Source organism: Microcebus murinus, chromosome 27 (genome assembly GCF_040939455.1).
Source record: "Microcebus murinus isolate Inina chromosome 27, M.murinus_Inina_mat1.0, whole genome shotgun sequence".
In the NCBI taxonomy this organism is placed as follows: domain Eukaryota; kingdom Metazoa; phylum Chordata; class Mammalia; order Primates; family Cheirogaleidae; genus Microcebus; species Microcebus murinus.
In genome coordinates, this window is record NC_134130.1 from 10,383,372 (window position 1) to 10,396,163 (window position 12,792).

The 12,792-nt window shown below is 42.1% G+C and overlaps 1 protein-coding gene across 2 annotated transcripts in view; it reads right to left on the reverse strand.

Moving 5' to 3' along the window:
* LOC105883318 (N-deacetylase and N-sulfotransferase 3) overlaps positions 1 to 12,792 on the reverse strand; it is a 161,453-nt gene that overhangs the window by 108,224 nt on the left and 40,437 nt on the right. Inside the window, exon 1 of one of the 2 annotated variants that reach the window (XM_075998354.1) lies at positions 9,287 to 9,363. The exons of the other annotated variant lie outside the window; for it this stretch is intronic. The gene's annotated coding sequence lies outside the window, so the exon portion shown is untranslated. Of the gene's footprint in view, positions 1 to 9,286; positions 9,364 to 12,792 lie in introns of those variants that run through there. 2 annotated transcript variants of the gene reach the window in all.

A 12,792-nucleotide genomic window follows, 5' to 3' on the forward strand; every position in this document is an offset into this window, starting at 1 on the left:
TGCAATTGCTAGTGCTTCTCTTTTCATTTAACACTTTCATATGTGGCTTATAGTTTTAAAAGTGTTAACTGAATTGTCTTTTCTCAATGGATACCTTAAGTTCAGCTCTCTGAGGGGTTGTCATTGAATCAAAAAATGTGCCTCTGTAAATACTTCTCAAACATGAAGTTAATACTGTATATGAAAATTTGGCTAGTAACTGTTTTTGTAATAGTATGCTGAGTTCTCAAACTTAAAAAATTAATATCACTTTCAATGATTGATACATATGTTCTACTAAAGCAATTTTGAGACCCTTAAGTATATATAATATCCCTCATTATATGATGAATGATCCCTAGCTTGATGACAAAATAGTGAAGATCATAACATAAAAGACTTTATCTTTAAAGATAAAGACTGTATCTTTAAATATAGGAGCAAAATACAAAACAAAACAAAAAACCCCCCAAAACAGATGGTGCTGTCATCAAGAACAGGTTAGGTTCTAACAAGGGGGTGGGGGCACAGGTCAGGCAGGGAAAGGAAAACTCTGCCAGCTGTGCGTGAAGACAGAAGGAAGGGGACCTCCAGGTGGTCTGCTGAGCCCCAGTGCAGGGGCAGGTGCTGCCTGAGTGCAAGGCGGGAGCCTTTCTCTTCCTGTCCTTATGGAAGGAGGGCCAGCTAAGGACTTGGGAGCTAGGGATTCAAATTCCAACTCTGGTACTTACAGGCCTGGGAGTCAGATGGTCTCAACTGGAATTTTGGAGCTGCCCTTTTTTTGGCTTTGGGCATGTTATTAAATTTTCCTACCCCTAGCCTCATTGTAAGGTAAGGGTAATACTAATTACCTCAAAGTGCTGTTGTGAGGATTAAAGAATTTATTTATGCTTCTGGCATAGTGACTCATGTGCTCAATAATTATTAATTGCTGCTCTTCCATTACTGTTGTGGCTACTATTACTCTTACTATTCTGGTGGTTGTTCTTGTTCAATGATGTAGGACAATCGTATTGCCTCTCTGAACTTTTCCCTTCATTTCTAAAGTGGAGACAATGATCTAACTCATAGAATTGGGATGAGGATTCTAAAAGAGATAATATATGCAGGAGTGCTTGGTAAACATTTTTTTTTAAGTGCCATAACATATTAGATGTTGAAATTACAATTGTCAGCAGTGGGTACATGGGTGTGTGTGTGTGTGTGTGTGTGTGTGTGTAGCTCTATATTCACATCCCATTTACCTCCTAAAGCTTCTTTCCTCACATTTTACTCGCCTTTGATTCCTCTTCTCCCCTCCCTTCTCCCCTTTCTCATTTCTTCTTCCTGGTTGAAAATCCAAGCCCTCTCTTCCTGCCTTTCTTTCCTCTTAGATCATATCTTTCTTCTGTTTTTCATTTTACTCACTTAATTTCATTCTCTTATTTTTTCTTCTTTCAGTGGTTAAAATATGGATTCAAAATCTGTTTTGAGATTATTTGTTGTGTGCTCAGTGCTTTAAATCTCACAATTGGGTGAGCGGAACATTCTTTCTCTCTGCTTTTATGTCCGAACTCAACTTGAGTTTGAACTTTGCTTTGTGACCCTTGATTGTATTTTGAATGTATATTTATAATAATTGATAGGAAAAAACCAAACCTGTCCTGTTCTTAGGTCTTACAAGCTAAATAAATTTCCTGTGAACTAACCTCTTAGTCAACTAATGGAATACATTGATTCAAATTACTGAATTAGTCCTGAATTTTCAGATTTGAGTTGGCATTTTACACATTTATTTGATTTTCTAGAAATAAACACTAAAACATATAAAAGATATACTGAAACAGACAGCATCTACTAATTATGCCTATAAATGGTGAAGAGGGAAATTTATTTCTAGATGATATTTTAAATGCTTTAAATAAGCAGTAATATTTGTCACCTTTTACATTGTTTTTTTAAACCAGATTTTGGTGCTATGAGAATAATGTTAAATATTCATCCATTATTCCCACCTTTATAAAATATGCTTATTGCTGGCCAATTCTGTGCAAGAAGCTTAAGCATCCAGCAATATTCTTAGATCATATTCTTTTCATGAAACTCTTCATGACTACAATGATTTTATTCAGCATTGTTCTATTTTAAACTGAAATAGTCTATTCATTACTATGAACAAAATGTTCTAAAAATGATATAAAATTATGCTTTGCTTTATTTTGTACATACAACATGTCTAAAATGGCATGATAATTTATAAAAAGCTAATCATAATAAATGAAATCAATATTCCAGCATTGCATTCAGAAAACCATACGTATTCTGGGCAAACAAGCCCTGATATGCAGAGTCCTTAGCCACAGAGGAGGTGAGCAATCAGGACTGCCCAAAGAAGCACCACCCAGCAGTCTCCTTGGACACCAGTCCGAGAACCCTAAGAACACACCCATCTACCTTCAAAAGTGGTTTGACTATTGGAAACTGGCACTTTTATTTTTAAGCATTCTAAGATATTATATTATATTTAGGAGGGTAATTTACAATTCCTTGTATTAGTGATTATTTTTTAAATAACACATTATCTTTATTCTAATTAAAACCTATTAAAATCCTTAATAAATTAATCTCTTAGGAAGAGTTAATATTATAATGGGCTTCCTTCCCATTTTTCTCAATACTAAATAAATCTATGCATATGTAGATATATAGATATATAGGTAAAGTAGAGCCATAAAATAAAAATTAGAGCTATACCAATTAGGATTAGAAATAGTTTTGAATTTTTCATTTAACAGTGTATCATGAGCTTTCTCATATCACATTAATCTTGCCAAACCAAATGAGTGCAGAATATTGCATCAAAAGGGTGTGTTGTAGTTTATTTAATCATTTCATCCTATTGTAGATTTAGGTGGTTGACTTTTTTTGGCTAATACAAATACCACTCTGTATGTCAATACATATTTCTATAATCATTTGTCTCATAACAATGTTTCAGTCACTGACAGGCTGCATATGAAATGGTGATTCTAGGTGTGTAGTAGGCTATGCCATCTAGGTTTAAGTATACACTTTATGATGTTTGTACAGTGACAAAACTGCCTAATGACATATTTCTTAGAACATATCCCCTTCCTAAAGTAATGCATGACTGTATAGTAATAAAGTAGCCATTTCTCCAGCAGAATATATTTCTGCTTATCCTTCAGCAAATAAAACAACTTGGCAGCAAATTAAAAAATGATTATCAGACTATTATAAGGGAACATATATCCAATTAAAATTATAAGACAATTGTATTTTGAATACAATTTATCACAAAAAATTTCAAAATTATTTTTTCAAAGGTCAACCTGTGTGCTGCCCCACTAACTTAGTTTTTCAAGTCTTCATTTTGCAAAGCCAAGAAACTTTGAAGGCATTAAAAGATCTGGTTGAAGGCAAAAAAGATCTAATTTGAAGAAATTGAGCTCTGAGACCTGAGCAAAATGATAGCTTTTATACATCTTTGGATTTTCTCTAACTTTGGTTAATGGAATAAATATATCTGAGAGAGTAAATCAAAGAGACAAAAATTAAAGCTAAAAGTAACTGCAAAAAAGTTTTACATGAAGATTCATGTTAGTATTCATTACATGTGTAGCATTCTTCGGGGGAATATCTGCTAATATTTTCTTTTTTATTTATGCTTCCCAGATTATATTTTGACCTGTCTCAGCAGGCAAAAACATTGGGTCTGAGCACAGCACCTTCACAATTAATATTTTCTAGTCAGGTACATACTATTTATAAATATAAATGTCTATATCTGCTAAAGTAAATGAAAGCAACTGAGCAGCTAGTGATGAGCCCCTCTGTCTCTGTGTACATCTGTACACGCACACGCACACACCCAGGCGTCACAGATACTCGGTGTACTAGAGATCATTACTCCCAGTACAGACATGGGGGACATGACTTACATAGTTTAAGTGACTTCCCTTGGTCACAAAGCTAGTTAAGTGCTAAAAAAGTGATTGAAAAAAGGATTTTGGATTTCAAAGCTCACTGCCTCTGTCCACAGAAGCAACAAGACTACTAACACTGAACGCTGTCATGACTGCATACAGAATTGTGTGACACAATCCCCTAGTAGGAAATAAGGGGTGCTCTTCTTTTCCTGTTCACTACCTAGCTGTCACTGTTAGTTTCAAAAACCAAAAGGTCCGAGGGGAATGGGAAGAGTAGGTTGGTAGGTGAATACCCAGCTGAATTAGTTAAGGTTCTCTAGAGAAACAGAACCAACAGGAAATAGATCTAGATCTAGATATAAGAGAATATTTATCAGAATTGGCTTGTGCAGTTGTAGAGGCAAGCTGGAGAGCCCAGCAAGCTGGTGGTGTAATTCAGTGCCAGTTCAAGGCCTGAAAAATTGGTGACAGCAGTGGCGGATGTTGGTGTAGGCACCAGGCTGAGTCCAAAAGCCCAAGGACCAGGAGTCCTCTGTCGGAGAACATAAAGAGATGGGTGTCTCCAGCAGTAAGATAATTTTCACCTCTGCCACCTTTTGGTTCTATTCAGGCCCTCAATGGATCGAATGACCATCACATTGTGGAAGACCAGCAAGCTTTACTCAGCTCACCAATTCAAATACTTGTCTCTTCCAGAAACACTCACACACAGCCCCAGATCATGTTTTACTAGCTTTACGGGCATACCTTAACTCAGTTAAGTTCACACACAAAATCAACCATCCCACCAGCCAGACTAGAAATGTTTATCGACTGGATCCAGATAAAAGAACACGCACTTGGTGTACTGTCTGCAGCATTGGCCCACAGGGGACTGAAGGCTGTGACATGCTCTAGTGATCACGTTGGTCTCTCTTTGACCAGGTACAAAACTGGGAAGATTCTCTCTATATAAAGACTTGTTTCTACACAAGGAAAACATTGAAATATTCTGGAAGCAGTTAATTAGGCTTAATATTAGAGTGGAGCATCATGCACAATTAGAGGGGAGATACCCTGAGAGGAAAACAATGAACAATAAGGCCAAGATCAACTTTACTATTTGACCTGCCTACACAATTGACATTCAGCATGGAAATAAGAAAGAAATGCAGGAAAAGTGGGTGAGCTAGTGGGAAGAATAATGCTTGGCCACTTTTTGCAACAGCATTTAAACACTCTGGATGAAAAACATATAGACATAGCACTGCACTACCTAACTTAATAACAACCCTTATGGTAAAACAACTACTCTGCTCTCAGCTGCCCATATTCTACACATAGAAAGGGGAAACTATGTTAATTCTGCCTGCTGAAAATATAAAACCAAAGGTTGGAGTGTGTTTTCTATGTGTTCCATTTGCTTTCACCTAGGAATTTGCTAATTATAATGATGTATCTTAGAGATTATTCTCCTTCTTGTTAAATTGCCTTAGCCCAAGGCCACGATCCATTGAATGCCCAGTTCTTGAGGGTAGCCTCACCAACACTGCCATGACCATTACGAATGAGCAGCAGATTTGGAGTCAGAGTGACTTAGGACTCTGCTACTTGATTACTGCACAGTCATCATAATAAGTTTGGACAAGTTACTGAACCTTTTAAAATAACTGATCCTTCTCTGGAAAACAAGAATAAGTACACAGGTCACAGGTTTGGTATGAAGAGCAAATCAGAAAATGGATATACGGCCCTAAAAACCTTTCCTGGAATGTAGAAGCTGAGTTTTAACTTTATGGATAGAATCTTTTGTTTCTTCTTCTGCTAACCTTAAGAACTCCTTTTTGCCGTATCACAAAATTCCATTTTCTATTTCTTTCTGCTACCCAAGTAGAGAAAAATAAGACATATGCCTAAAATTTTAAAATATATTTTTGAATTGAATCTTAGCACTTGCAGGGGTGTCTAATCAACACTAAAGAGAAAGATGATCCAAGCAGCTGTATGTATTATAAGTAACCTTCACAGGGCTTTGAACTTCTTTCTAAATGACATTAGTGAATCTTTCATTTTCCACCTGAATGTTTACGTATTTTAATGTTTCTATTGTAGTAACAGAGTAAGGAGAAAGATTAGTGTGAACGTGAAAAAAGAGTTATATAGTTATCTTGAATTATTTCCCTTATATACTTTAACTGGTGTTGGGCTTACATTACACATAACTTCTAAATTATACAAATGAAGGATGATTTTCCTAGAACACTTGTTGAGCTGCAACTGGCAAATAATATGGGAGTGGGAAAATAGAAAACTATTATGTAAGTGCTACTGTCACTAAGTATGCACTTGATACTGTTTTGCATATTCTATTTAGCTTATGGTTGATATGCTTAAATAGTCAAAATACTAACATACTTTCTAAAAGAAGAAACAAATGCAAAAAATAGTTCACTGTTCTTAACAACACATTATCTTTAGGAAACTATTAGTTACATCTCATTTATTCAATTATGCAGAAAAAGGGATTTTATATGTTATCATAAATATAATTTTAACAATTTAAAATACTTATATTATCAATTTAAAATACTAAATATTTAATAATTTAAAATACTTGCTCTTGGCAGCAAAGCAGAAAAGAAGCAGAGGTGTAGGATTCATATGAAGGGACCGAAGCATTTCAACCCACTTACTATTATCCCAGAGCAAATTTGATTTCCTTTGCTAGTTGAGAGGTATGTTGGAAACCCCTTAAGTAGCATATTTGTTCTGCTTAAGAAATGAAAGTGCTAATTCATTAAAAAAAAAAACCTGATAAAGTGTTCATTAGCTACCCCACTGCCCAAGAAAAGTTTGTGTTATATATTAAAAATAAAACGTGAGGTTGAAGCTGGACGATAAACTCCATGAGGTGGTTGGAGACAGGATGGGTGACCAGAGACATCAGCTGCCAGATCATCTCAGAGAGAAGGAAACATTTTAGATGAAAAAGAAAAAACAAACAAACAAACATAGATCAGGTATAATTCTGAGGGGAAAGTGCCAGAACCTACCAGACATTCCACGGGAAGAAGTTGCACAGCAGAACAAGAAGGAGCAGGGTATTGGCAGAGATCAATGCCTGAGAGGCTTGGAGCCCAGACATTCCAGGCCGGCTGCTTACTGAGAGATTGACAGAGACAACCAGAGTGCTATCTTTCCTCCATTCAGACTTTTTCTTCCCTGCCCTGGTTACCAAGAGAGACACTTGAATGGTGGCTTTCAGGGGCGAATGCTTCCCCTCTGTTGGTGAATCAACTATACAAAGGCTTCCACAGACAGTGGGGCTCAAACCTTTCCTCTTGAAGACCTGCAGAGGACTAAGGGGTGTTCAGACTGTGAGCTCCCTGCTCACCGGCACTTTGCAGTGCTGCTTGTCCAGCTGCTCCACCAGAGCAGAGCACACCCCAAAGCAGAGAAACACCAGACCTGCTTGAGCACCCCATGGACAACTCAGGACCAGCACGCTTCTCCCTGTTTTGGTCAGGGATTGATCTCTGGGCTGTAGACAAGCCCACAGGCCAGATCCCATATCCCCAGGACTCAATCATGTTGCTTGGGAGGGGAGGTTTGTGAACTAATCTTGGGAAGCAAGGGAGCCCTGAGCAGAATTACAATGAGTGCAGTGTGGGCGCCAGCTGCAGTATACTCGCGGAGCACCCTGCCCCCCCAGAAAGGTGCTCTCAGCCCAGGGCAGGATCTTGGACAGGGAAGCTCCCAACCTGCAGCACCACTGCTTGTGAACTCAGGTAGTTTGAGCTCCTGCCTGCCCACAGATGCCGAAGCAGACTGCAGAGTTGGGAAGGGGGAAAGAGCTAAACCTGTCTCTGACGGCCAGATTATGAATTTCAGATGGCCCCTTCCCCACAAGCAGACTTTCTGGCTATGTTGGGCCACCCTTGTGGCTTTATTCAGGGGCCTGGGTGCAGACCTTTGACCCCTGCTGCCAAGACAGCTCCCTTACCAGCTTTTGTGGAGCCTGAGGGCAAGCCCACCCAACCCAGTCTGGCCTGGCCTCACTCCCCCACCTGCCTCTGCTGTGGTGGCCAGAAGTATGAAAACTCAGAGTGAAAGGACACCCCCAAAAGGGAACACCAGCTCTCTAGCAATGAATATCAAACAAAATGAAAATATTCAAATGACAGTTAAAGAATTCCAAATATAGATTGTAAGGAAACTCAAGGAAATCCAAAAGAAAATGGAAAACCAACTCAAAGAAACCAGAAAAACAATGCAGGAAATGAATGAAAAATTTACTAAAGAGATAGACATGTTAAGAAAAGAAGTAGACAGGTCTTCTCCACCCATGGAGACAGACCCATTTCCCCTTATGAAATGCACTTTTGCTTTGCACCCTTAAACTTCACTTGCAATAAATTCTTCACGCATACTTGCTGAGTGTCTGTCATCTCCCCAAGGCGTGGGCCAAGGCTTGCAATTCCTCCAAGCCAGGAGCCCAAGACCTGGGGCAACACTTCAAAGTCCAGCCAAAGACTGAACTGTGACAGGGCAGTCCATTCCATTTTAGAATGAGCCTTTCAACTGTTCACAAATGCCTCAAAAACAGATTTCTCAAAGCAGAACCAAATGTTAAATTATATTTACTCTCAAACCTTAACTTGCTGCTTAAAATATGTGACATTCACCCTTTTGTGAAAAAAGTAGGATCAAATGCAGAATTGCTCAATGCCCTCCAAGCCCTGTCAGCAGGGCTGTGCGCATTACGTAGGTGTAGGTGTAGATGTTTAAATGGCTTCCTGTTCCTAATAGAGAATTAAGGGGCATTGTAAGACAATGTCATGAGGATCAGATGGTCCCTTGTCATGGTTGCCCCATGGGCCAGGAGTTTTAATCACTCGTGGTGGGTGGCAGGTGGTCTTTTCCTACTGGTACTCTAACCCTTTGTGCCTTTTCCTCTCAGGTGTGCTCTTTGAGTAATGACAGGGTTGACAATTTACCTCCATGATGGAGTAAGTTTGATAGGGTATTCTTCTTTTACTGGATTTTCTTTCATAGTTATCACCTCTGCTTTCACCTTGTTCTCAAACCTTATGTCCTACTTTTCAATCTGCTCAAGAAGGATAATGTGCTCCTCGTTGCAGGAAGCCCTCCTCATTCTAAATTTTTCACCTTTTATAAAATACTTTGTCCTCTTCCTTTCATTTGGGAAGAAGTTGGGAATAAACACCAGACGTTCTGTGAAATTGGTGTGAGGGGCTCATAATACACACAGGTGAAACATAAAACATACATTTCAATGTTTTAGTCTTTAGAATAATTAAACCGAATATCTAAGATCACATTTGTTTACTTGGTAACCTCAGACCATTCTCAGTATTATTTCTCATAATAAATCCTACCTTGAGGGAGAAAATGGCGGGTGAGTGGCGCCTCCAGCTCGCCGCTCCAGGGAAGGAGGTGACGAGCGGGGGCCACCCTGACGACAGAGTCGCTCACTGTGACGACAGAGTCGTGAATTCCACACGCAACGCAGGACAAAAGGTGACGACGGAGCGATAGACTCACAAAGACCGGGCAGTGTGAGAAATGCCACAGAGACTAGAGCAGGGAGGGCCACGGCCCGGTGGCGCGGGACAGTCTGACCCCCAGGCGGACCCGCCCCCACCTCCCACCGCGCATATAGGGACACACCTGAGGCCGGTGGGAGGCCGCGAGGTCGCAGGCTCTGTGGAGACGACACAGCGGGACCAGGCTGACCTCACGGGTGCGCTGCGCGAGACCCACCCTGCTGCGACGGGCGGGGCTGAGGCCGCGGAGCCTGGAGACGGCGCCCCTGGCGGCGGGCGGGCGCGTCGCAGGGAGGCGAACCCGGCGCGGCTCCGCCCTCAGGGGCTGCCCGCCATTTTGCGGCTCCGGGTGGGACCGAGAAAGCCAGGCCTGTGTCCCTCGGAAGTGAACCTGCGGGAACCCAGAGCTGGAGAAACAGTTTGTGGCCTGTCAGTCATCTGCCTGCTTGGCTCTGGTGGTCTCCTGAGCGCTCGGCCCCAACACCCGCTCGCCAGGGCCAGTCGCCCCCAGGTTGGAGGTCCTGTTTGGTGGCCCCGGTTTCGGACCGCACCCCACCTCCAGCTGAGCGGCCAGCTCCACTCTTGGAGGCGGGGAGGGGAAAAGGGAGCCACATTCTCTGCCGGGTTGACCTGCAACTGTGGGGCCCTGGCAGGTACCAGCTCACCTACCAGAGCCCCCTTCCAGGTCCTAGCAGCCTTGTGCCTCCCGAGCCCAGAACCCGCCCTTCAGGTCAGGTGGGCCTGCCATCCGCATGCTCCTGAGCAACCGAGAGTCTTCCACGCACACAAGTCCAGAGACTGCTGTCACCTGTGAGCAGGAAGCTGCCTGTGGACAGAACATCAGGCTCCCAGTGCCCCCAGGGCACCTCCTATTCCACTGACTGAGCCAGACATCAGCACCCCACTGCTTCTACAACTACAGGGCACCTCAGTCCTTCCCTGAGGGCCTCAACTCCCCAAGCTTCTGTCCTATGCATCCCCACACAGACATATCTCAACTCCAACCCAGACTGTAGGAGCCACAGAGTCCAGTGGGTCCTGTGGTGTTCTGGGTGACTCCAGAACCTGATCATTATGGATGGACTGCATCCCAGAGAGAGGCTGGAGACAATAATAGGGTGGACTTCCCTCTACTCAGATTCTTTTTCTCCCCTACCCCAACCCTTCCATGGCTACAGAGAGAGATAATTGAGCCAGCAGAGGCTCCCAGAGGCAAGGGGGGCTCAGAACCTCCTTTTTGGGGTCCTACAGTGGACTAAGGGGTGATTGGACTGTACTTTCCCTGCTCGCCAGCCCCATTAGAACAAGACAGGCCCGAGGCAGAGGGACATTGACCCATCCGGGGCACCCCATGGGGGTCACGGGGCCAGCATTCTTCTCCCTGGCATGGTCACGGATTCATCCCCTGGAGCTTGGGGTTGGGCTGGCAGGCTAGATCAGGTACATCCAAGTCTTGGCCACATCGCCCAGGGTCACAGAGGGGATATTTCTGACTTAGTCTTACAGGGTGTGGGTGCCTGTGGGGGCAGAAGAAGGGGGAGGGAACAGTGTAGGTCCTAGCTATGGTGAGCTAGTGGGGCACCCCTCCTTCCATGGGAGGCCTGCACTCCCAACTCAGGCTGGGACACTGACTGGGAACCTCCCTGCCTGCATCACAGTCATTGAAAAGCTTGGCTGACTTGAGGTCTTGCTTGCAGGCAGAGGGCCTGGAGAAACTGAGAAATAGGGCAGGTTTGAAAGGAGTGAGACCTGTTCCAGACTACCAGATTGTGGGTCTCAGACAGCCTCGCTTCCACATGCAGACTCTCTAGGTAAGTGGAGCCACTTCAGCCACTCCTGTCCAGCTTAGCCCTGAGGTGGATGGTCCTTTAACCTCTGCATATCCCTTACTAGCATTTGTGGAGTTGGATAACAGGTTCATCCAACCTAATCCCACCCACCCTCATTCCCTCACCTGCCTCCATTGTGGTGGTGAATAAAACGCTCACCTGGAAGTACCGGGGCCCCACCTACTACCAAGGACATGAGAGGGCTTTTCCAGAGGAACTAGAGCTGGTCACAGGATTGAAAAACTGTGCAGCTTGTTCCCTCCAGCAAACACCACATGCTGACAGGGAGGTTAATTTTCACACCTGTTACAGCATTTACAGACTCAGTCACAGAGGGTGTGGTTGATTCTCACCCAGAGAAATCACCTACTGACTCAGAAATTAATGTGGGTGTGCCATTATTTAAACAAAAGTAAATCCACAAGTAAAAAGCAATATCTGCTCCATCTGAGAAGGAACCAGTGAAAGAGCTCTGGAATTATGAAGAATCAAAGAGAAAGTTCAACCCAACAGGATGATCAGAAATCCACCCCACTGATCAATTCTTTCACAATAAACATGAATGGCTTGAACTGCCCACTGAAGAGACATAGGTTGGCCTAATGGATAAATATACACAAGCCAAGTATGTGCTGTCTCTAGGAAACACATCTAACCTACAAGGATGCATCCAGACTCAGGGTGACAGTATGCAAAACAACATTCCATGCTAATGGAAACCAAAAGAAAACTGGTATTAGCAATACTCATATCAGATAACTTAGTTGTCAAATCCACAAAAGTAATGAAAGACAAAGACAGTCATTATATAATGGTAAAGAGAACGATTCAACAAGAAGACATAACAATCTTAAATATTCACACACCTAACATAGAAGCACCCAGATTCATAAAGCAAATCCTACTTGATCAAAACTATAGACAGAAGCACTATAATAGTGAGGGACTTCAACACCAAGCTGACAGAATTGGACAGATCCTCCAAACAGAAAATAAACAAGGGACTTAAATAGAACCCTAGAACATATGGACCAAATAGACATTTTCAGAACATTCTACTCAAAAACGACCAAGTATACATTCTTCTCTGAAGCTCACATGACATTCTCCAAAATTGATCACATGCTAGGCCACAAATCATGCTTCAACAAATTTTAAAAAAATGGAAATTATACCATGCATCTTTTCAGACAACAGTGGCATAAAAGTAGAAATCAACTCCAATAAAAACACTCAACTCTACACAAAATAGTCATGTAAACTAAATAACCTACTGCTGAATGATTGGCAAATCAAGGAGGAAAGTGAGATGGAAATCAAATGATTTTTTTAACTAAATGATAATGGGGACATAAGTTATCAAAATTTGTGGTACATAGCTAAAGCAGTCCTGGGAGGAAAATTCATAGCCACAAATGCCTATCTCCAAAAGACAGAAAGATCAACAATCTAATGAATCATCTCAAAGATCTGGAAAAAGATGAGAAAAATCAATCCCAAACCCAGCAG